Here is a 24,089-nt window from a genome sequence, read left to right as displayed (position 1 = left end):
AGTAAGGAAATTGTGAACTTCTCTGTTTTATGTTTTACTCAGCTGCTACCAATGATTTTTCTGTTTCTCACACTATTAGGGTTTTGTTTCTAACTTTGTTTTATCTTATTATTGTAGTTACTTTGTACAGAATTATTTATCACTTCACCTAGAACTTCAGAAAACAATGACACTAGTTTGGTCTCTTGTCAAAAAATTAGCATATCATCTTGAGAACTGTTAATGATGATCATCACTAAACACAGTCCCATGACCTTTCAGAGTTCACTCTTCACACAAAGAGATGAGGGATCGAGCCTGTACCCTAGGTTGTTCCTCATTCATTCATTCATATTTTATACTGGACTGTCTCAAATCCACGGACTGCCCAATAATGACACAGTTATTATTTTTTATGATACCTAGGCCTTACAGCTTAAGCTTATTTCCAACTAGCTTGTTTGACTTAAGTTAACCCATTTATTCTAGTTTTTCTTCTGCCACACGGCTTGTTACCTCCCCTCTATGGGGAGGTCTCCCAGTACGGACACCTGTTTCTTCCTCCAAGTCTGGCTGATAAATCTCCTGTATTTCCCAGAGTTCCTTTCTCTGCCGTTTTGTCCCACCTATCCTCTCTTGCTTTGCTATAGGCCATTCAGCTCTTTATTGATCAAAGCAGAACATGATGGAGATGTTTACAGAACACCAAGAGAAATGATACTTCATAAAAGTAAGAAAACCAAGGGTCCTGGACTCAGCTTTCACAGTACCGAAACCAGCATTTGAATAATACAGTCAACCATTACATAAGGCACAAGAGATTATCCCAACTATTTACCCCCTCTCCCTGTTCTCTTCCAAATACATTTGCATGGCTGTCTCCTGTAGTGCTGGGATTTTTACCCATTGCTGGCTACTTTGTCCTCTGGAATCCTAAATCATAGTATATCACTTAATGAATTGGCTTCTAAGTGCACCTGCCTTGAAAGTATGTAGCTCTTTTCTACTTTAGTACTTTTAAACAACCTACTTGCATTTCCTTGTCATGGCACAGTCAAGATACCTAATAAAAAAACTCCCGTTCACTGTGGGCAGAAAGATATCAACAGACACCAGTTGTTAAAATAAAACCTATATAGGCAAACATGCTCTAGAAATAAAGGTATAGTGACTTTAGCCTTGTTCATTGAAAGATGCTTTAATGGTTTTGAAATATGACTGTCAACAGATATTTCAAATGCTATCATAACGTAAGGCTTTGGAAAGGAAAATAGTAAGAACTGCAGATGAAAGATGAAGGAGTTGAAAATCTAACACTGGATGCAGTTCTATTTTGGGCTTCTGCATTGTCTGTGTTCATTTGAATGTTAAACTTCTTTGAATTATTCCTTTATTGCTGTTTGCAGGCATCACATTGATCTAAGAAAAGCAAATGGGGCAGTTAAAATCCCATTCCAAGTTGGAACAATCTCTGGATTGATTGGTGGTAATGGCTGAAGAGGAAGGGACAGTGTTCATTTCTTATTGACCAGAAATGTGTTTATCCAATTAGTGTGTGCCATGTCCAGAAACAGCAGGTGCACATTGCTGAGGGATGTAGCAACTGAGGTTTTGTGCTTCTTTGGAGCCAGGAAGACTCCTGCCCCAGACTTATGACCACTGACTTCTGACTGATTCCTCAGTGCTACTACTAGACTTTAACTCATCTTGACATTTCCATTCAAGTCAGGAAGCCAGTCCGTATGCACAGCTCTGGGAATTGGAAGGGATTAGGAAACTAATAAATATAGGACAATTTAGGAGGTTTCAATCTAGATTGTGATCAACATATTTTGTGTGTAAAAGAGTGTATTGTATATTTTCTTCAAACAAGAAATAACTGAAACTACTATATGTATAAAACAAAACTAACTTTAAAATACATGTTTGGATAAAAACATCTCTGTAAAGTTCACATGAGATCTACTAAAAGAGAAGTGATACTGGAAGGCTCCATAATAGAAACACATGAATAAACTTGCTTGTTGTGATCTTCAGCATGTAGTGCTTGGTTCATAAGAAACGAGGGATTTATGCTAAAGAGTGTTGCAGTTGTGTAAGTGTATGTTTACATTGAGAGACAGTTGCTAGAGAGTGTTGTTCACCCACATTGAGCTGTGCTTCTCTCCCTGCCTGACCCCTGAGAGAGAGGGAGAGGGAGAGGGGGAGGGGAGGGAGAGAGAGAGGGGGAGAGAGGGGAGAGAGCAGGGAGAAGGGAAGAGAGGGAGAGAGGGAGGGGGGAGTGAGGGAGAGGGGGAGAGCAGGCTCCTGTGTTTGTGGACTTGTGCTGTTATGAACACAAATACAGATATGTGTCTGTATGTGCGAAGGTCAAATGTCAGCTGTAGGTTTCTTTAGAAGTCATTCACCTTGTTTTTGAGACAGGGTCTCTCATTTTGGCCTAAAACTCACCTACTCAGCTAGGTCAGCTAATTCTTTCTGTCTTTTCTTCCCCAACCCCTGGTTACAGAATACTTGGGCAACTGGGGCTGGCTTTTTATGTGAATGCTTGAACTTAAACTCATATCGTAAGTCTTGCATATTAGACACTGTACCAATTGAGCAATCTTCCCAGTGCATTTCTGAATAAAGATTTAACTCAAGAAAATAAAAACATCACCACATTGAAGAAAAATGCCTCTCAGTGATATGTTTTTAAAAATTTGAAAAGTGGACCTAAAATCCAGATATAAAAATATATTGCTGTGGCTGAATATACAAAAAAAATTAATTATGTGCATGAAAAATGAGTATAGGAAAATATATTTAATTTAAGTACAAAGATTATGGGTGGTTTTTCTTATTTTCCATCTGACTAAAATTGAATTTGTATGATAATAAAATGTAGAAAATATTTGTCTTTGTTACTCTTCTGTTGCTGTGGAGTGACCCCATGACCAAGACAAGGTATAAAAGAAAGCATTTAACTGGAAGTTCACTTACAGTTTCAGGTGCTGATCCACGACCATCATGGCAGGAAGCGAGGTGGCAGACAGGCAGGCAGAGATGTTCAAAGCTTGCATTCTGACCCACAAGTTCAGGCAGAAAGTATGCCTGGTATGAGCTTTCTTGACCTCAAAGCCCACACCCTTCCAGTAGGCCACACCTCCTATACTGTCTCAAAACAGCTCCACCAACTAAGGACCAAGCATTCAAATTATGAGCCTATGGTGCATTCTCATTCAAACCATCAAAATAATTTCCTGCATAGGAGCCAAATTTTCAACAGCTCTAAAGTCTTGTTTCTTTTAAATGAAGGGGGTCTGTAATGGTAGTAAGAACTAATCCCTCCAATTGTTACTAACTGCAAAATGTCAGATATCTTGGAGACATGTTTTTTCAATGCCATCTAAAGTGGGCTGTTTCTTTGGTGGAATGTACACTCTGTGGTAAGCTTCCCAGCAAGACTACCCATTGAGAAACCTGACATTCAAACTGAGTTTACATATTCTATAGGACATTTACTAGTAAATTAACAAAATCAACTGGGATATTAGAGGTCCCAAGCAAGTCTCTTGAATTCATTTAAATAGATCAACCCAAAAGCAATCTGGGTAGTAAATTACAGACATGGATGCTGGAGTGACCCTGACCTTGGATGTTAAAGAGAAATAGCTTGGTATGGTTGGCACTCTGGAACAGAGAGAGAGCAAGCAAACTTTTTCCCACATACTGACACTGTGCCTTTGCATAAATAGAACTATTTGTTTTGAAAGAGCCAAACAAATTACCATTTTAAGATGCCTTAGAAATCTGTTGAGGTTGGCAGTGGTACCATTTATCAAGTAACATCATGAAAATTTCTCATTTGCTTCCTATACTGTGTTTGTGTAAGCTAGTGTTATCTGTTTTACGATACAAAGGGAGAAATGTTGCTCTAGGTTTTGGTTATATTTCATGTGTCATTCTAACGGAGTTTTGGTAATGCTTGGAGGATTTTGAAAAGAATCCTTCCAGAATGTTTTTGCACATCATTAAAACACGTTTATCATGTCAAGAAAATAAATGAATTAACGAGTGTTTATATGAAATAAGACCTTTTCTCAACATATAGGCAAATATTTAAAATAATGTATTCAAGTAAAAGTATGGGAACTGTATCTCTTGTGTCATTGCAGTTCTTTCTTAGAAGGAATAGAAGCAGCCTGAGGTAAATAACTCTATTTTAACTCACATCAGTAAGGACTTCAGAGTTGCTATGTCAGAAGGAAATTCTATAAATTGTTCCCTAAAGAAGCATCCATACTATTCTATTACTTTCTAACTGCCCTTAAATAAAATAAAGAAACTAAAATAGAAAAACGTTGAAATCTGATTACAGTCAAACTTTTATGGATAACTGTTCCTAAAATTACAGTATTTACCTCTTTAAAATATTTTCTGTCTTGTATTTCTCTATATGTGTATTTTTAGCCAAAAAGTGACAGTATTGAATGTTCTTCCACAGTTACTTTTTCTACTTAAAAATATTTTCCTGTATCATTAAAAATATTACCTATATGTACAGCTCTAACTGATTTACTGTGCAAAAAGAATTGGGTTATGGAGAGCTATTTTAACTAGTTCCATACAGTGTGCTGATAATATGCACAGTTTTATAATTTTGTATTAAATTTTTAGACATCCTAGAAAGTTTTGGTGTGGCATTTGTCATTCATAAATGTCATTCTAGTTCCTATCCCCCCTCCCTTCCATCTTCCTCCAGTTAATTTCTCCTGCATTTATGCACATTAAATCCATTACCCTCTCTTATTCCCACTTCATCTCCTTTATTACTCCCTCTCAAAGTTCCCATTTAACATTTCTATGTACTTTCATGTAGGTGCAAATATTGTGCGGGGGGTGGGGGTGGGGGAGCATTGTGTGTAGAAAGAAAGAGAAGATGAAGTGGAGAAGAAGGAATAGAGGGCGACCACATAAGACAGAACATTAATCTCTGTATTTCTGAATCATCTACCTTAGTAGATATCATGATTTCATCTTTATAGCTGAATAGGATCCCATTGCATTATGTGCCACATTTTCTTTTTTCATTCATTTCTTAGCAGTTGACTAGGTTTGGCTAGTGAAGATTGGGGGAAAGAGGAATATCAATATCAGTACACTATAAAAAAAACAAAATACCTCGAACACATTTTCAGATTTGAAGGCTTCTCCAACATTAAAGAACATTATAAATATTTGTTTTATCATATTGGTATTTTTATATATTACATAGTTTTATCAGCCTCTTACATTTAATAGATTGTAGTTGATTGTTACAGGTTACATACTTGCCACCTGTATGTCTTGTCTGGGAAAGCCCTAACCAAACCAGTAGTTCTTGTCCAGGGCATTTTTCCATTGGGACCTCTTCCAAAGTCTTGGGACATCGTTGGATGTCATTCTATATCTGTCTGGCATGTGCCAGTAGAAGAACAGCTACTATTTCCACACAGGATTCTCAGTTACAGTGATAAAAATGTATATGTAACTCAAAATCTCAGTCATTCTCCTGTTGAAAAGCATGGTCCAAATGTTTTGCTCATTTTTTATTGAATCGTGTGCTTTCTTATTAATGAGTTCTACTTTCTATATTCTGCATCTAGGCCCTTCTTAGAAAAAGGAATTGCTTACACTTCCCAGTCTGTGACTCATGTCATATGCTTAATTTTTTTCTTTTAAGGAGCAAACATCCCCACAAAGTTCAAGTTATTGCTGTTGTCCTAATTCATTTTCTTTGTCTGATTTAAGAATGTTTGTCTAACCCAAGAGGTCTTTTATTTTCTTACATTCCTGAAGTTTCACAGGTTTTACTACTAAACTTAAATCTATGGTATATTTCTATTTGGACTGTATGAATAACGCATTCAAAGGTTGAAATGTGTAATTTGTTTCATCCGACTAGCCAATGTATTCTTAACAGCCTCAGTGGAAATCAGTCATCCACTTATGTCTGTGTCTGTTTCTGAATTTTCTACTTTGATTCACTGTTCTCAGTGCCTATCTCTACCTGTACTACATGTCTGAGGTACTGTAGCTTTGTAAGCTGTGAGGTTAGATAATACAAACCCAGGGATCTAACAATATTGAACCCTGAGGATTCTTTACTACCTTCTCTTGGGAGAGTTTTTCATTATACCATTTTTTTTTTTTTTTTTANTTTTTATTAGGTATTTTCCTCATTTATATTTCCAATGTTATCCCAAAAGTCCCCCATACCCTCCCACCCACTCCCCTATCCACCCACTCCCACTTTTTGGCCCTGGCGTTCCCCTGTACTGGGGCATATAAAGTTTGCGTGTCCAATGGGCCTCTCTTTCCAGTGATGGCCAACTAGGCCATCTTCTGATACATATGCAGCTAGAGTCAAGAGCTCCGGGGTACTGGTTAGTTCATAATGTTGCACCTACAGGGTTGCAGATCTCTTTAGCTCCTTGGATACTTTCTCTAGCTCCTTTATTGGGGGCCCTGTGATCCATCCAATAGCTGACTGTGAGCATCCACTTATGTGTTTGCTAGGCCCCGGCCTAGTCTCACAAGAGACAGCTATATCAGGGTCCTTTCAGCCAACGCTTGCTAGTGTATGCAATGGTGTCATCGTTTGGAGGCTAATTATGGGATGGATCCCTGGATATGGCAGTCTCTAGATGGTCCATCCTTTTGTCTCAGCTCCAAACTTTGTCGCTGTAACTCCTTCCATGGGTGATTGTTTCCAATTCTAAGAAGGGGCAAAGTGTCCATGTACTCACTGATAAGTGAATATTAGCCCAGAAACTTGGTATAGCGAGATATAAGATACAATTTGCAAAACACATGAAACTGAAGAAGAACGAAGACCAACGTGTGGACACTTTGCCCCTTCTTAGAATTGGAAACAATCATTATACCATTTTTAACCTTTTGGTTCCTACATATCTGTCAAATGTATGCCTGCCTTACTTTGTGCTGCTGTTTGTTGTTTCCTTGCTTGCTTGCTTGCTTGCTTGCTTGCTTGCTTGCTTGCTTGCTTGCTTGCTTGCTTGCTTGCTTAGGCAAGCACTCTAGCTCTGACTGAACTACATCCCCAGCACTTTGGAGGGGAAGGTGTTGGTTTGGCTTGATTTGGTTTCGTTTGGTTTTGTTGTGCATGTGGTTTCTTAAGACATGATTTCTCTGTGTAGCTGAGAAATTCTCTTGGCTGTCCTGGAACTTGCTCTGTAGACCAGGATGTCCTTGAACTTAGAGATCTGCCTGCCTTTGCCTTGCAAGTACTGGGATTAGAGATGTGTGCCACAACTACCTGGCTCATTTTGTGTTGTCCACACAGAATCTCACTATGTATCCTAGAATGACCTTAAATTTTGCATGGAAAATCTCAATATTCATAATGCCCTCTCTCCTCCTCCTAGGTGCTGAGATTATAGGCATGGAGCCAGCATCATGCCTGGCTCATAGTTCTTAATGTTATCTCAAATAGATTTCTCAGATTCTGATGTCAATACTAGATTAGCACAGATAATATATAACTGGGGAGTGTTTTCTGCCTTTCTGCTGTTTGTTGACAATGTGGAAAAAGTAATAAGTGGAGCCATTATTTTCCCAATACTCTCTACTGACCTTCTAAGCAAAAGCTGCTCACTATTTGAGAAGCAGCTTGTATCAACCTCTCTGTGCATTGCTAGTGTAGTGGACTATGAGGCAATTACTTCTGTACAAAATTCATTTGGCATACATACTAACTTCTAAAATCTTCTATTTATATTGAATCATCATTTACTTAATTAAGCTCCTCATGAACTTAAGTATGTCTCCCCTTTCACATCTCTTGCATCTTGAAGTTGTTTTTTATAGAATTTATCATGCTTTATAAGTAGGACAAAGAATCCAGTCAAGAATACCCTACTAAAGATAGTTTTTATAATCAATCTTAAGTTATTTTCCTGAAGTAAAGAAATTAGTTTTCATAATAAATATTGCTTGTAGCTACAGTCCTGAGTAGCTTAAGAGTCGGAGAACTCATTGATCACTAACTGGCAAATCACTGGTTGCTTTATTGTATACATGTGGTTTCCTTTGGTTTCTGTTACTGTGTAAACACTATGACCAAAAGCACATTAGAGAAGAGAAGGCTTTTTGTCTTATGGTTCCAGAGAGTCAAAACTCCTAGTGTTATAGAAGACATGGCAGCAGGTGGCAGGAGCAAGGCACTTGCTCATCACACTTTTCTCCACACACTGGAAGCAAGAGAGAGCAAGCAGGAAATAGGGTGAGGCCATAAACCTGCCCTACTCCAGTAGCATCCTTCTCCACCCAGGCTGCACATCCTAAAAGATCCACAGCCTCCTCAAACAGCATCATATATTAGCATCTTTAATAAAGATACTTTGAATTTACATTCAACTACTAAACTTGTCTCAGGCATGATTAAAATAAAACATATTTTCATTATTAACTTCATGTAGATGTAATCTATATACAGAAAATTGACCCATACAGGTAATTTGGGTGTGTTTCATACTGGAATGGAAATTACTACTGAGAAGATAAAATGCCAAAATTTTGTTTTAAAAGAAACCAAAGCACAAAACAATTAGACCGAGAGAAAATATCTTGACAAATACAGATTGCATCATTGAAAATACCTCATGGAATGGGGCTTTTTAACTAAGGACTGAAAAATGAGCATGATAGCTGACTGGCTGGAACATGCCCCAGGACACACTGGACTGGAGCGCATACCTGCAAATGCATAGGTTGTGCAGGTCTGCATCTAGATGCAGGAATACAAAGGAGTCAGAAACCATACAAGTGAGGTTTATGGCCTAAGCAATAAATTTCCATACTAAAGAAATCATCTGAAGGAGAGACTGAGGCAAATGAAGGGAGATGTAATTGGGAATGTAACAGTCTCCATAAGAGCTTCCTGTCCTAGTACTCACTAAAAGCAGCTTTCTGGGCGAGTTAAACTGTAAACTGTTACCTGGATAATCAGAGGCAACCCTTGAGAGGAAGTTCTTACTGGCCTAAAGTGTGGGACTCAGACCCTGGGGTTATTTCTGCCACTAGTGGAAAAGATGCTGGTGAAGGTCACAAATGCACTAAAATAAAAAGGTTTTCACAGTATTTTGTGCCACTGAACAGGAGAATTTGATTTGGCTTGATAGCTTAAGTCATTAATATTCATAATGAATAGGAAAAATATAGTATTTCATATTTGAAAATAATGAAGATAGATTTATCAGGACTCCAGGAAGCCCTGAGGCAGCCATTGGATAAACAGTATATTATTAGAAATGGGACTCCCTCAGAAAGACAGTCTTTTGGCATATCTTTTATTATTGTAAAAGTTTTCTCTACTTTCTGTACCTTATGTTATAATCAAACCATAGATATACAGTTATTTCAGCAATAACATCATTGTTTTGTAGTAGCAATAATTACCACAATAATAATTTATATATTTAGGTAGCCTTATTTATATTTTCAAAAGCATATAGAATCGTCACTGCTTTAAGTACTCTGTCTGTTCTGAAGAGTAAAGGCTGGGTGTGAGGAATTGGAAAGTGACTCTCAGCTCCTTGGCAATATGTATGTAATCAACCTGGACTGAATTGTGAAAAGAACACTCTTTTCTTCATTATGAATATCTCTCTACAAAACATCATTTTCTAAATACACTGGAATGTATATTTTGATAATAAATGTAAAAATAACATTTGAGTGTTTCATGCCAACCTCACAAAACAAAAAGTTGAAGCCCTTCTTCTTCCACGTTTGTTTGTTTGTTTGTTTGTTTGTTTGTTTGTTTGTTTTTGATTACTTGTCCCTGAGGATATTTATATGGCATTATTTCATTTTAGTTGACATTTTTTTCTGGCTATTTTCACATGCTCCTAAATACTTACTTTCACTGATCCCTACCCATTTAGCTATTTGTGTAGTATTATCTGCCATGTTTATCTGTTCCCTTGATAATTTGTAAAATAGACCAAGTAACTCTGGAGAATTAACCACTTATGCTTTTTGTTGAGATAATTCATTTTATCTCATTCTTTAAAACTCTTTTCAAATTTATTTAGAGGATTGGAAAGAAGGCAAAACTAACATAAGGCTAACTGATCAAAATTACAGCTGACCACAGGAATCCTCTGTGTGAACAGTCAGGCTTACAAACACAGGGACACAGATCCAGTTATGTCCTGCCTGGTACAGGGAGACACTGCCACTGCCCCCTCAAGCCCCCCCCCTCCCTTGGGCTTCCCACATGGGGTCTGTATCTGCTTACTTTGGTTGACATTGTGTCCATTTGTAGGTTTGTACCAAACAGGTATACTAAGTAGCTAACAGAGTTTTTAAGCAGTTCTGGAGAAAGGAAGAGCTGTGTCAGCATTATCTAGATCCTGCTAAGGATCCAGTTCCCAGGGGATAATTGGCTGTTTATCTAGGAGACAAACAGCCAAGCTTCTGAGAGCCACTAAGAAAGGAGCCCTGGGGAGAGCAGTCCACAGGGGGGCCATGTTATCATGAGACAGCTTGGCTTTTCCTGGTTACCTGCACTTTAGGTGTCTCACAAGAACTTTTCATGAAAGCTGGCTCCAGGAGGGAGGGATGCCTTCAGGTTTTGCAGAAACAATCCTCACACATGGTGTCTTAGGCTAGAAAGCTATACCTTTCAAATAAGTAAGATCCAACTACTTATAAACCCAAATATTAAGATACAAATGACAATTTTTTTAAAAGGTACTTTCAAGATCCCACACATGATTATCTAGGACTATGAAACAATGTCAGCTAAGGTCAGTGGTGGAAGAACTGGAGATCCATATGAGCCAAAATGATCCCCAGGTCGTTGCACACCTCGATCACAATCTTGTCAGCAGTAGATCCGGATGGAGTGACAATGTAGGCCACACCATTCCTTTTAGCTTGGTCTATATTATCCCTGAAAGGAAAGAAGGCATCAGAGCTGACAGACACACCATTCAGCTTGTTGACCCCTTCCTTCTTCTTTGCCTCCGTGATAAAACATTTCACCAGGTCTTCATCCTCACCAATGGTGCCAATCACATACTCATCAATGGAATTGGAGATTTCTGCTATCTTCACCCCAGCTTTAAACTCATGGAAAGCATTTGTGGGTGGTATCAAACCCACCAAGAGTTTGCCTTATCATCTGCAAAGCATGTGCACTGTATCCAAGACTGTTGTCCTACTCCGATGCCAATAACCTACCTGTCCTTGCCATAGCACACCAAATTAGACTGAGTATACTTGACAGCTAATATGCCGACAGTGAGGTCTCTGAGAGCAGACTCCAGCAGATCTTTATTCTTGGTGACAATATTGCTAAATAACGACGTGTCAATGACACCATTATTTCTCTTCTGGCTTAAAATGGAGACCAAAGAGTGTTTGAACTTCATTTTCATCTGGTTTGTATGACTGATCCATCTGAAGAACAAAATAGTTTACAGTTTCTTTTTAGAAAGTATTTTCAAGTCTTCTTCATATCCCAGGGCAACAATACCACCTGATATTTCTCTGGAGATAATTTTTGCAATTTGGACATCACAAATGTCAGATAATGCAACAAAATAACCAAATGAAGACATCCTCTCTGCTCCTCTTGCTCTTCCATATGCAATGGCCAGGGGCATAAAAGTCGGTTAGAGGTCATAGACCATGCAGACTCTGGCCTTGTCCTCACTGAGTGGAACCCCAACAGCAACACCTGCTGGGCTGACATGCTTGAAAGAAACCCCAGCTGGAATGTCTACTGCTCCTCTCAGTTCTGTCACCAGCTGCCAGGCCTTCAAAGCATCACACAAGTTTATGAATCCTGGGCTTCATTGAGAGCTGTGATGGGTAGCTTGGGCTTCAGTATATACAGCTGGGAAGGAGTCTGATGGAAGCTTATCCCATACCTCAGGGACATCTGAGAAATTCCTTTACTGTACTGTTTCCTGAAGTAATCTGAAATCGCTTCATCATATTGAGTAGTATGGGTAAATGTGTTCAACGCCACATGAAGCCTGGTCTCCAGGGAAGTGTCCTTACTATCAGAGCCCTACATCTCTGCAGCCACTGCCACATAATCCTCTGGTTCACAGATGACTGTCACTCAAGCATGGTTTTTGGCTACAGCTCTCATTAAGGTCATGCCACCAATATCAGTTTGCTCAATAGCTGTCTCAACAGTTACATCTGGAGAAGCTACAGTCTTCACAAAGGGATACAGGTTACAGACAACAACTCTTAGAAGGTTGAAATCAAGCCTGGCCATGTCAGCAGTATCTTCAGGAATATTGTATACCAAGATTCCAGCACGGATGGCAAGATGCAAGGTTTTCACACACACCCCTAACATTTTCAGGAACCCCGTTAGCTCAGACACATCTCTGACTGACAGGCCAGCATCCCTGATAGCTTTTGCTGTGCCCCCAGAAGTAACCAGACTCAAACCAAGAGATTCAAGGTTTCTGGCAAATTCCACAAGGCCAGTTTTGTCAGACACACTGAACAGGTCAAGCTGAGAGGGAGCCATGGGTCTTGATACTGGTCGCAGAATCAGGAGATGGACAGGCCATGTGTGTAGGCAGGCTGAACCCAAGGTTCAAGAACCTCATTTTCAGTAGAAGGCTCAGAGAAATGTGGGAAGACAAAACTCCTTAGGTAGATTAAAAAAAGAAGAAAAAGGCAGTAGTTCTTTTGTAGAACCTTAACAAAGATATTTTAAAAACCAACAGTCCTCACACCATGTAGACTGAACTGACTCCCTCTTATATGCCTTTCACACCCCACTCCAATGCATATAGATCTCAAGGATGCCAGTGACGTATTTCTTTTTGAGTCTGATTTATGAACTCTTCCTTGTCTGGCCAGGTGCCGGCCGTATTCCACCATTCATAATCTGTCACCAGAAGTAATGGCCCATTTCCAAAGGTGAAGCGTGACAGTTCTTTCAGCATGGATCAGGTAAACAGATTGTGTGGCTGCTAGGTGATCTGTCAGAAGAGGGCTGAAGAGCACATTAACCTTTTGGTACACCCCCGTTTTCCCTGTGCTTCTTTTCCTTTATGCTCACCATTTTTCTTCATAAGAGGCAGACCTGATGAATAGGGAAACATCCAATCACAAGTGAGCAGGCTGCTCCGAGTCCATTCTCATGCCTCGCTGTACAACATGCCTTCAGAAAGCCATTGGATGAAGGAAAGAATCTGATTCTGTTTTGGCTTCTGGTTCCTCACTGTCCCAAGCTTATTTGTGACACTGGATAGTGATGAGTTTCTTGGCTTCCATTGCCTGTTTGATCCTTTTCTTCATTTTTAATACACCACTATACACAGGCTAGCCATTCAATTGATTGAAGGATTTAGGTACCTATCCTCATGAGTTTTGTGTCTGTGTACTATTTGTGTGATATTTCTATCTTTGAAAGTAAGCACAGTGCTTAGGATGGGTACAGGTCAATCCAACCACTAGGCAGGAATATACAAATGTGGGTGATCTTGAATTGGTATATGATTAGAGTGGGCACACAAAAGTGGTAAGGCACCACATCCCTGCAGTTCATTCAGTTTAGTAACCATGGAAGTCTAAGAGTTGATCCAACCTCACCAAAGTGAACTATTTATATCTACACCAGTGAGTGAGAATATATACACATACCTTGCATACATGCACATACTGTCCATGTTTTCCAACTATATCAGCATGGAAGACAAGTTTCAGAGTTTTAATAAATAAAGAAGAGAATAAAATGTAAAGAGAACAGAGACATAGCATTAGTGGCAAGAACACGGTAAGCAGGGAAGCCAAAGTGAGATGACCTAAGAGCTAAAAAGATATACTAGTCATTGAAGGGGTCAGCGTGTTTTCTCACCTGTTCCTTATAGTGGGTCTGGGTTGTTTGAAGAAGGAAAGGGAGGAGAAAGTCTTCAAGGAGACCAGTGGTGGAAAATGGAGAGGTTAATTCATGGGGCAATGCCTCTCACAGTAGTTCTCACATTGTAATGTGTCTTGTTAAAATGCAGGTTCTGGTGTAGGAGGTAGGGTGAGACTTGGGAGCCTGCCTTCCTAGCAAAATCCCTCTGATGCTAAAGTTGCTGATCCACTGACATACTGTGGGGAGCGGGACCCAGAGTGAAAGGAAAGGAGAACCCTGACACAGGATTACCTGCTATGTCATCTTACAGTGTCTGAGAGAACGGTTAAAAGATAGAAATTTGTGAAGGGCTGTAAAGGGCAGAAAGCCACTAGTAGTTTATCATCTTGTACCAGTTCTAGATAGAAAAGAAGAATTTCCTGAGGATGGAGAATAGATATAATGAAGATATTCTAACCTCAAACAGAAAATAATCTCCTGATTGTTCCTGTTCTTTTGTACATCATTTGCTTTGGAAGTCCCACCCCTGCCTGACAGTTTAGCATTCTCCATCTCCAAATGTGGCCTTTTTCACTAACAATCTGATAAAAATTGCAATGCAGTGTTTTGTGGGTAATCAACACTGAGTAATAATGTTGATTTAATGAGATGTCCTGAATTCTAGACTGGGACCCACTATTGGCTCCTAGGTAATAATAAATCAGTTAGACTTTCTCTGCTTCCGTTTCCTTGTTTATGACAGTGATAATTTTCTTCTCACTTCCTGTAGTTGCTACAAGAAGGTGTACTGCAGCAAATATGATTCAGAAGCTTCTACCCCACCTTTGATCATTTAGTTCCCAAATAAAAGACACAAACCGTAGATTAAAATTGGGTCCTACATCCAGCCAAGACCCTGAGCCTCTGGGCAAGGCTGGATTTGGGAAGTTTGACTGTGCACCCCCACCACCACCAAGCAGGCATCAAACTGTGAGAAGCTCCAGGATCCCAGTCTGGGGGTGTGGAAGTGCAGTCTGAGGTCCCAGAGGACCTGCCAGAATTGGCTCATGAGTCCTGGCCCACACAGAGTCCAAGAGGAGGCCAAGACTGGAAGGTTCTCAGGCTCTTGGACAATCCAAATGCCAAAGGATGTCACAGAAGAGCTGAGAACAGAGTGGAGGCCTGCAGTTCAGCTCTGACCCAAAGTAGAAGGGAAAAGGGCAGGAGGAAAGATCTCCAGCTGGGTCCTGTGGAGAGGAGAGTCCTTGTCTTGCTAGGGCCGCAGCTTGAGTTAGTGGAAGTCATGTCTGAGAACGCAGGAAGGCTTCCTGCAGGAAGGCCTCCTGCAGGAGGATAGACACATGGCTTGCATAGCTCGTTAGAGGGAGTCCTGCTCCACTGCTCCAGCATGGACGGATCCCAAAGAGAAGAGACAGCCCATGGTTTTAAGGCATTTATTGTCATGACATAGAGGTAGAGAAAGGTAGAGAGGGTGGAGAGAATAGAGAAATAGAGACTGGTCATGGCCACTTGGAGAGATGTGGGGAAGGGAATGCAGAGAGAGGGGGAACAAGGGAGCAAGAGGCAAGAGTAAGAGGGTAGGAGCAAGAGAGGCAGGCAGGGGCAAACAGCCCCTTTTATAGTGGGCCAGGTTTACCTGACTGTTGCCAGGTAACAGTGGTGGTGGAGTCCAGACAAAATGCCAGGGACTTGGGAGCTGTGGGAGGCTGTAGCTGAGACAGGAGCCAGGGGCTCATGGGGCGAGGCCGAACACCTACCATTCATTGCAGGCAGAAGTCACCTATCGGATCTCCAGGGTTCAAAGCCTGCTCTCAACCGAGTACCAGGCTGGCTGTACACAGCTCACTGCCCCACACAAAACCTTTATATTTATAATAAGCCTTAAAGCATTAGAGTTTGGCAGATATCAACCCTCTATGCTATTTTCTCTACTTCTCTAATAATCCCAATAATAATAATAATAATCCCAAGATATCACTTGCACTGTTCTCCCTGGGTCACTCCTACTCCAACTGGCCTCCATGACATGGTCTCATGACCATGTGCTCACAATCCACCTACCCCTTGGTACTTTCCTCCTTCTGACTCTGCTCCCTCCTGTGGTCTCTGCCTCAGACCCCAGCAAAGGAACTGAATCCCCACCTACCTCTCTTTCAACCAGCACCTATAGCTTTATAAACCAATCACGAAGAACTTGGTAGGCAAGCATTATACAGCAAAATCTGGTATAGGTGGAGATCTGCTCCTCTTGGAACAACCAGATCTTGAGGCGTAGAATTTAGCATTTGAATATAAGCTGTTATAATAGTAGAGGAAAATAACTCATGACGTGGGCATTATGAATAGCAGTATTAAAACTGGCTTTCTAAATATAAGATTGGTGGGCAGGTAATTTCAGTGAGGGTAGCTAGTTGCAGTCAGGCGAGTTTGGTCTTTAACATTAAGGAGATCAGAGCCCAGGCTTCAACTGATTTACTTTATTAGAAACTTTCACTGGAATTCAACTGTATCCCTCACATTAGATTTTTGTGAGTAGATTAAAAAAAAAAAAAGTGTGATAGCATATCTCAACTACAATGCAAATCGATACTAGTTTTAAATGAGAAAAATAGTGCTTATCATGTCCAAAGTAGCTTAAAGAAATGTGTATGTGTGTGTGTGTGTGTATGTGTGTGTGTGTGTGTGTGTGTGTGTGTGAGAGAGAGAGAGAAAGAGAGAGAGAGAGAGAGAGAGAGAGAGAGAGAGAGAGAGAGAGAGAGAGAGATTTACCAAGCTATAAGAGTTTTGGAAACATTTTAAATGCATGCATTTTCAATCAATTTTTTGCTCTGATGTAACAAATTAATAACTATTACATACAACTAGTTATAAGAGTATTCTCCCCACCTAATACTGTTAGAAGCTACCAGAAAGATAGAGACAGTGAATTCAGATAGGTCTTTTCTTTGATGTAAAGGAAAGTGAAATGCCACATAGGCTGGCTTGCTTACTCTAAGTGTCCTCGCCTCTTCCTGTTTTCTTGCAAAAGTGATTGATTGATACATTTGACAGAGGGGGGAAGATCTCTAATCTAAGGTAAAGAGAATAGCACAGGGATACTTCTGCTGATATACATGAAATCTGAATTTTTCTCTCTCTTTGTGCACCAAGGTGTCTTTTTTGTTCTGAAAGATCTGTATCGTAAAACCTAAGATTACTATTAAAGAAGGCAGGAAGCAATTTAAGAAGTGCCCTATCTCCCTGTGACAAACACTTTGCAGCTAAGCCAAAAATTTATGTTGATAAATTGCAACTGTCAGAGCATCCACTGCACTTCATGGGATATGTCACTAACTTTGCGTTTCTCACTTATGCATGTTCATGTGTGAACTTCTATTTGAAGAAAGAAAGCACCAAGTATTTGGAGATATTCCCAAAATTGCCACAGCTTAGCCTGGGTAACATTAAACAAAGTCAAGGATGATAAGATTGTAGTTCCTATTATACATCCTTAATTCCTTCCATAGCCTATTGCAGCTCTTTTTTTCTTTTGCTTTTATACACAGGTTCTCACTGTGCAGCCCCGGCTGTACTCATACTTAGCATCTTCCTGCCTCATCCTCCTGAATGTTAGTATTACAGCTATGTGTTTCTATACCAAATCATCTATATCAGTCTTTGGTGGGACAACATGTTAGAGAAATACACCGTTATTTGACTGAACCAAGTCTCAAAAGATGTAACAAAAATTAAAAGGGTTTTCAAAGCATAAAAACCTACATATTACCAAAAGTGTGCAAAAGTGTTGTGAACACATGGTCATAACACTCAGAACTACAACATACAGAACACTACAGTAGAATAGACACACATTCACAAAGCCTGAGTCATATTGGATAGTATCATGGCTAGAATGTAATAGGTAAAACTATGTTCACATCCTATAAATATTGATTCTAACCCCTAGGTTCCTGCTTTATGTATCAGCTTTTGCCACAAAGAATTTTGTTTCAAAACTCAGTGATTTACCCAAAGATAAAGACACTCTGCTAGGTATGCAAAATATAAAAAGACAAAGGACTCCAAGCATACTACATCATAAGTACAATATTTCACAAAGGAACTGGTGAAACTAGAAGAAAAAGAATAGAGAATTTTAAAATAATCTGTTAAAAAAAATGTGTATAGTAAGACTTACCTGTCAGTAGTTACTTGAAATAACAGCAGAGTGGCTGAATGGATTCAAAACAAAATAACATTTCTTAGCTCTAAAGACATATAGACTGAGACATATAGATAAGGTGATGGCAAATGTAATGTCACACATGCTGTAAGTCAGTGGAAAGGAGAACATTAAAAAGGAGACAATAGATTTGAGCAAACACTAGACCTGATGAACCTAAGAGATGTGTGGGTCATACCACCCATCAAAGTAGAGCACATGTTGCTCTGTAACACATAAAGAGCATTCTATAATAAATATCTTGTTAAACCACCCCAAACCTTACACGGGGGATCTAATAGTTCAGGGTCAGTAAACTAAGGTTAGTAGAGAAAGAAATAATGCTGACTAGAACATCTGGATGGATGTGGTGGTTAGGATGAGAAATGACCCTTTTTGGCTCATGAGTTTAAGCACTTGGTTCCCAGTTGATGGTGCTGTTTGAGAAGGTTAGGAACTTTTAGCATGGGACCTTTGCTGGAGGAAGTACATCACTAAGGGTTGACTTTGAGAGTTAATAGTCTCATCCCACTACCAAATCGCTTCTTCCTATGTGTGGTCCAGATGTGATAACTCAACTTTCTACTCTGGTTATCATCTCCTGTCATAAGCTCCCTTTGTAACTGGAAGCCAAAGTAAACTTTTCTTGTGAGCTGCTTTTGGTCACAGTATTTGAACACAGCTGCAGAATAGTAAATAAGACTATAGAACTGACAGAGTTGAGGTCTTTGAAGACTGTGCAATGGTGATTAGCCCCACTGAGGAAGAGGAGTGCACAAAGGGGAAACACCAATCAAAGGGTACAGAGTTGAATTTGGACTGGGCAGGACAGCACCTTGATACATTCACCCAGAATAGTGCTTATAACAATTAATAATGCTGTACATTTCAAAATTGCTGAGTGCTTTAAATATCTTCACAAGAAAGTATGTGAGGTGGTAGATTTGCTGTTAGCTTGGATTATTCTACAGTGTAAATATGTATCTAAGTATCACATTGTAGGTACCTCATAAATATCAAAGGTGCTAAATTGGTGGTATAAAACATCCCCTGTAGAGTTGCAGCTGAGGAAAGATTTGGCTTTCTGAAACTGGATCTGTTTCCATAGCACCTGGTGTGTGGCTGCTCTGCCAATCAACACACTGTGTTAGGCATCCACCTTGGCTGTGCTCCTGGTATCTCTCTTGGACTGGAGATAGCATATTCTTCTCACAGCAGTGTAGTCCTAGACGGGAAGAAAATGCTTATAAAATGCTGGTTGGTTAGTTGGTTGGTTGGTGGTATACTTGCTTTATTTTGCAAAAATATTCTTAATATTCTGAATGAGGGTGTTAATCTCTAGAGACAGTCAGAGATTAACTGAGTTAGTTAGTTCTGAGTTCCCGCAGGACGATTGATAGAAACACAGATCCTTCACAGTCCTGATTGCTGAGTCCCCCAGGAAACATGCTTTTCCTAGATAGTTTTTGGCACAGTTCCAAGACCCCGTCTCTATCAAGGGTAGCCCACTCTTTTCTTAGTTGACCATAAATAAAGATCTCCATTGCACTGTGAGAAATGGCTAGCCTATACACATGGCCTTTGTTTTCTTCTCTGCCATGGCTCTAAAGCATTATAATTGACAGAGAAAGTGATAACATCTTTCTGAGAAATAGAAATTAGAGAAGCAATAGCATTGGAGTCATGTCAGACATCTTACCAATGCCAGCACTCTAAGAAAAGTTACTCACTGAGATTTTTTTTCTCTTACCACCACCAAAAAAAATAATAAAGGAAGGATTTCAAAATTGGTGTCTAGTGTAAACACTGAGTAACACCAATAACTTAGTTTTAGTGTGTATAAGGTATCTTTTCGTAGAGTTACATCATGTCAGGACATTGCTAGAGTGTCCATGTAGATTACAACTCTATTTTTTTTCCTCTAGGTCAGATGTCCTAGAGAGATAGCAGTTGAATTTGCTGCTTTTCTGAGTGTCAGACTAATAAAATACCATTTATCTAATCAAGATGTCTAGAGCAATCTAGGTAGATGGAAAGGGCATCTTAAAAATATATAACAATATAAATAACTCATAATAGCATGTTTGGAATATACTTATACAATGGCTTATGTGAGCATTACGTTTTATCTTTTAAGCTGCCTAGAGGTAGAGAGTGAACAGCTCAGGATTTCTTTTCTCCATCCTAGAATCATAAAGGACTAGGATATTAGGCATGAAATTAATAAAGTAAAAAGATCACAATTCCCACATATTTCACTAATCCAAAGACAACTGTTGCTTATTGACAGTTAGTGTTGTTTATTTTGACCTTGTGGTTGGTTAGTAGATAGATAGATAGATAGATAGATAGATAGATAGATAGATAGATAGATCAGACAAACTGATGGCTTTTCTATACATTCAGCTTTACTAGGGTCTAACTCACAAACCATAAAGCCCACCTTGTATAGTGCTGTGGCTTATTACTATTCCTTGATGATCATTTTGAGTTTTTCTTTCTTTTCTTTCATTTTGCTCTGGTAATATTTATTATGTACAGATAACATGAACAAAGTAGAATGAGGTTGCCCAGGGACAAAATCTCAGATCACTCCAGGCTATCTCAAAGATCTGCTGACAGACAACCATTGGGAAAATATTCAACACTTCCCTTCATCTACAGTAGGATACACAGGTCACCAAGCTTCAACACAGAGTAAAGCTCTCCTCTCTGAAAAGGAAACCTTCACTCCTGAGCGTGATTAGTTGGACATTCTTTTCAATAGCCAGCCCAGCAAAGGACTGCGGTGGTGCCTGTGCCTAGAGCTCTTTCATTGCTTTGTAGCATGCCTTATACTACTTCCCCTTCAGAAACTGGATGGCAGGCAGGGCTCAAGTCACAGATATCAAAGCCTGTTCTCCAGGCAGAAGTAACTGTGCCTTCTGTGTTTCACACAGAGCTGGCAAGTCCTTGTGATTATTAAATTCACAGTTTCTATTGATGTGAACTTCCTAAACTTCAGCATGTCCGTTTTCCAGTCTTTTAAAATGCCCTCACTTCCACTTCTATTTATTGGTACTTTCCTCTGCTCTGTAGAGTTGTGAACATGTTTCTGTCCACTTATATGTAGGACCTCAACTATAAAGAGTGGCCCAGTAAGCTTTCATGTAAATGTCAGTCCTTCCTCTTCTTTCAGTATGACATCCAAAAGTGTGTTGCGTCCATCTGTGCCAGCATTTCTCAACCTCCCTAACACTCCCATCCTGTAATACAGCTCCTCCTGCTGTGATAACCTCCAGCATAAAATTATTCCCTCTGATACTTCATAACGGTCACTTTGCTACTGATATGAATCATAATATGAGTATCTGCTATGCAGTTGTTCATAGGCAACCCTGGGAAAGGGTCATTCGACCCACAAAGAGGTCACAAACCACACGTTGAGGACCACTGGTCTATGCAAACTACTTTGAGTACTGTATCTTCACCCTCAAAATCTAAATATAGAGCCTCATTGCCTAAGTTAGAGGTTTCCTGTCAGACATTTTTTTAAAGGCCATTACTTGTTTGTTTCCTGTGCTGGACTGCTGTAGAAATCCTTCCTGTAACCCTTCCTGCAACCCTTCATTAAGGCAATGTTGACTACTGCCCTATCTGATGACCCTTCGATTAAGGAAAGAAGGGTATTCTAATTACTAAGCAAGTTTTAATAGTAATTTTTGACTCAACAGTGGCTGTTTTCCTATGGGCCTCACAATATTTAAGTGGAATGGCAAAAGAAACTCTCTTGTTCCTAATGTAGTTGATATTTCTTAGGTGCTCTGATATCTCATTCTGGTTCTCTTGCTTGGCTCAGTCTGAATTTGAGGCTCTCTCTGTCTCTCTCTCTGTCTCTGTCTCTCTCCCTCATCTCTCTCTCTCTGTCTCTCTGTCTCTCTGTCTCTCTCTCTCTCTCTCTCTCTCTCCACCCCCCATTTGTGCTAACACCTACTGACTGTTTTTCCAGTTATCTCTGTCCTCTGTCTGACATAAATCGCTTCTATGAGAAGAAAACAATGCAGTAATCTGAGTTCTTATTTTCTCTTTGTTTTGTTCAACTCTAATTATACTTTACTTTCCCAAAGCAGCAGATTTCAAAGTTAAATGCCAGGAATTTCAATATTTATACACATAAATAATGGGAAACAGAAGACTCAACAGCTCTGCCCCTCAGTTCATACCACAAACTAATATTGTCCAGCTGTGATAACGGTAAATGATAGAGATTACCAGATAACACTGTAAGTCTTTCTTTTTAAATATAGATGGGTGACTTTGGTGGAAAAGAGAGACTGGCTCTTCTTATTCCTCACTGAATTCAGTGTAAACAGGTAAAATCTTGGGAGGCCTCAAATATTGACTCATTTTTAAGGACCTACATGCTTTTAAAGCACACCACATCTCCCAACAGAAGTCATTATTTGAGTATTTTTATTATCTTATTCATTAGGTTTACTCCATGTGTCAGGCACTGCTTTAGAAGACAGAAAATAGTGATGCCCAGTATACAGTGGGCAATTCTTCATGTTTCTGGATTCATGCTGAGGATGGACAGTCAGGGTATTTTGCTATAGGATACTGGTGCTATCTCAGAGAAGAGGAAGAACAGGTGTGTGTTTTGCAGGGCATGACTGATCCTCTGTGAATCTAGGGTTGAAAGACAGGAATGATTGTGCATCACACTTTCCCAAGCTTGCAGTGACGGTCATTTCTAGTAAAGCTACAAGCCAGTGCTTAGCTCGGGCATCTCTGAGACTAAGAAACCCAGAAGTATCAGATTCTCCTACATGCTCACTCACAATTTTGGACACTAAGAATACATGTTATATTGGGGAAAACAAAGCCCTTGGTGATCTTGTTCCAGTTTAATTGCGTAATCAGATGGAGCTTGCATTACAGCAGCTGGGTGGTGGGGAGAGTATAGTAGAGTAGAGTAAAGTAGTAATACAGTGCTTGGGCCTGACATGAGGGACTCAGCAGAGGCCTGGGCAGAGAGCATGAAGTGAGAATGCTTAAGGGATGAGAGCTTCGACAACCTCTAACCACTCAGAAACGTGAGATGAGCAGACCTGAAGATACAGCCATGAGTAGCCAGTAGTCATAGTCACAAGAAAACTGGGAAACAGGCATGCAGAGCACTGGAGACAAGAGGTGTCTACTTTGATGTTGCAACAAAGGACATATCAGGCATGCAGAAGCACAGGGGCATATTGTAGGTTTTGAAATAGGCACAACCAGGAGCTTAAAAATACACAATCATAGTGTGTGAAGTGTAGTACTTTCCCCTTTTCTCATTTACTTCTCCTATGGAGATACATAAAGATCACTACCACCAACCACAAAAGTGTCAGAAGCCATATTCAGTGTCACTTTGACAGACTCAAGGGAGAAAGAGGAGTGACATAGCTTTCTAATGGAAAGCTGCTGGCAGGAAAAGACTGAGCGGGCTCTGCAGGCAGGGTGCAGGCTGTGCTGGGTCCCAGGAGCACAGTGCACTTCTATTGTTGATCCTAAAATAGGAGCCAAAAAATAGGGAAGCTATTCATTAATCAAGCCCTAACCATTTGAAGCTGATGCTTAGAGAAATTATTGTTTTGCTTCCTGGATTATTAATAGAAATAGTGGTCTAACTTGTAACATGTCTGACTGTCAGCAGGCTAGTTTCCTAGGCTAGCTCTTTTTTCCTGTAGATTCTTACAGACGATAGTTCATAGTCTTCCTATTATATGATGTGGACTTTGTCTCTGTACATGCTCAGAGCTCACCACCTTCTTCTGATTGACATGTGAAGTGATTTTACATTCAGAGTCCAGGGTTGCTTTAGTCAAAAGAATGTGGAACCTGGGATACAGAAGGGACTGAACAGTCACTAATAATGCCACAAAGATAGGGAATTTCTAGAAATAATGTAAAAAATTAAAATTAAGTTGAACGTGTATAAATTTTCATAGAAGGCAGTGAGAGATGAGTAGACCTAAAAATATAATAAAGAGATACCAACAA

At 39.8% G+C, this 24,089-nt stretch overlaps 1 protein-coding gene and 1 pseudogene across 3 annotated transcripts in view; one reads left to right on the top strand and one right to left on the bottom strand.

Moving 5' to 3' along the window:
- The window catches only part of Tpk1 (thiamin pyrophosphokinase 1), a 320,069-nt gene that overhangs the window by 277,638 nt on the left and 18,342 nt on the right, over positions 1-24,089 (top strand). The window lies entirely within an intron of this gene.
- Positions 10,777-12,523, bottom strand: LOC110296133 (annotated as a pseudogene).

Source organism: Mus caroli, chromosome 6, assembly GCF_900094665.2.
Source record: "Mus caroli chromosome 6, CAROLI_EIJ_v1.1, whole genome shotgun sequence".
NCBI classification, from domain to species: Eukaryota; Metazoa; Chordata; class Mammalia; order Rodentia; family Muridae; genus Mus; species Mus caroli.
Note: the sequence above shows the minus strand (reverse complement) of the source record. Positions and strands in the feature narration are given on the sequence as shown.